General features: G+C 36.4%; 1 protein-coding gene across 2 annotated transcripts in view; it reads right to left on the reverse strand.

Moving 5' to 3' along the window:
• LOC106528678 (C-1-tetrahydrofolate synthase, cytoplasmic) overlaps positions 1-1613 on the reverse strand; it is a 16202-nt gene that overhangs the window by 12299 nt on the left and 2290 nt on the right. The window contains exon 1 of one of the 2 annotated variants that reach the window (XM_014023912.1): positions 1317-1539. The exons of the other annotated variant lie outside the window; for it this stretch is intronic. The gene's annotated coding sequence lies outside the window, so the exon portion shown is untranslated. Of the gene's footprint in view, positions 1-1316; positions 1540-1613 lie in introns of those variants that run through there. 2 annotated transcript variants of the gene reach the window in all.

The raw sequence follows: 1613 nt of genomic DNA on the forward strand, positions 1-1613 counted from the left end.
GTCATTAGCACCTCTAGTAATATATTTACTGAGAAAAATGTTGACGTGTTCAATACTTATTTTACCCGCTGTATTGTCTGCTCCAAATACTGTATTGAACTGGTATGTTTTATAAATTTTATTATATTTTTCCTTTATCCTTTGTATTTTCTTCTTTTGTTATATTTGATATAACCTTTACACTAAAGCAAATTCCTGTGAATCCTGTTCATTAAAAATGGCAATAAAACTGATTCTGATTCTAAACAATCAAAAGTCTGCATGGAAATGACAGCTTTATCGTGTGCCCATGACTTAATAGTGCACGAAAACACAATAATTATTTTGTGGGCATGAACATAATTTTTCTTCTCCAGTGTCACCAGACTGACCCCATAGGTTTTAACAAATTTTACATAAAATGTTGTTTGGACAAAACTCTTCCTGATATAGTTTCTTTTCTTTTATCTGCTTCTGAACTTGTTCTAAAGTTGCAGATTAAAACCTCCTCAGGTTCAGTTAATCCTGATCCAAGACATTTTAGAGAAACACGAGTCTGAGGCTTCAAATTGAGATGATTTAGGTTTTAATTTTAAGCCCGAGAAACAAACAGTTCAGTCATACAAAGAAACATCAATAAGTCCAGTTTAAAAAGAAAAAAATGAACCAAATGTTGAACCTGTTGTCATAAAGATAAAAGAAATCTTTTATCTGCAGCCTTGAGATCAATAAAAACACAAACAGTGACTGTTTTCTCTCAGAAATAAAGATATTCCTGTAGAAACCTGAACAAACCAGATGAACCAAAGCTGCTCTGAAGGGATTTTCTGTCTGTTTGGCAGCTTTTCAAAACTTTTTCTCTGCAGCACAAACTCAGCTGGAAGCTACAACGTCTAACAAAAACAATGTTTTACTAAGCAACTGATAAACCAGAAGGTCATAAAAAAGTAGTTTCACTCCTACAGCAGAGAAATACATGAAAGAAAACTCATTTCTTTCATTGTTTTCTGAGGATTGACAAACTTCAGCAGCCGATTTCCTGTAAAATGCATAAAAACAGCTAAAGAAATGAGATGCAGACAGAGTGAAAGAACTTTTTAAAGCTCTCTGAACAAAGGAATGATTAAAGGCCCAGAATAAGTTCTGGTTCTGCTCCAGCTGCAGATCTGCCACGCGAACAAACAGCTGGCTGAAAGTTTCCCCAGGACTCATGTGTGCAGCTGCAGGAGGACAACTCTGTTGGACAGAAAGAAGGACAGAGACAGACAGACAGGCAGACAGACAGGCAGACAGGCAGACAGACAGGCAGGCAGACAGCAGCTGCAGAAGGATCTTACCTGACAGCACAGCAGAAACTCACAGCTGCTCCAGATGTTTGTCAGTCTGTCCTGTAGCTGCCTCTGTGGGCGGTTCTGTCAGGTATGGAAGCCCAGCAGCGACAAAATTAAAAATTTAGAAAATCAATCTCAAAACAAAAAACGTGAAGCCAAACCTAGTAAGAACTTTTTTTGTCACTTCAGTAGAAAACGAAATCAAATATTAGTTTATTTAGTTTATGTATTTCTTCATCATCAGTGACTTTTTTTAAGTGAAGAGAAAATAGAGACAGAAAGAAAAACAGAGAGAGAAGTAAT

Source organism: Austrofundulus limnaeus, unplaced genomic scaffold, assembly GCF_001266775.1.
Source record: "Austrofundulus limnaeus strain Quisiro unplaced genomic scaffold, Austrofundulus_limnaeus-1.0 Scaffold394, whole genome shotgun sequence".
NCBI classification, from domain to species: Eukaryota; Metazoa; Chordata; class Actinopteri; order Cyprinodontiformes; family Rivulidae; genus Austrofundulus; species Austrofundulus limnaeus.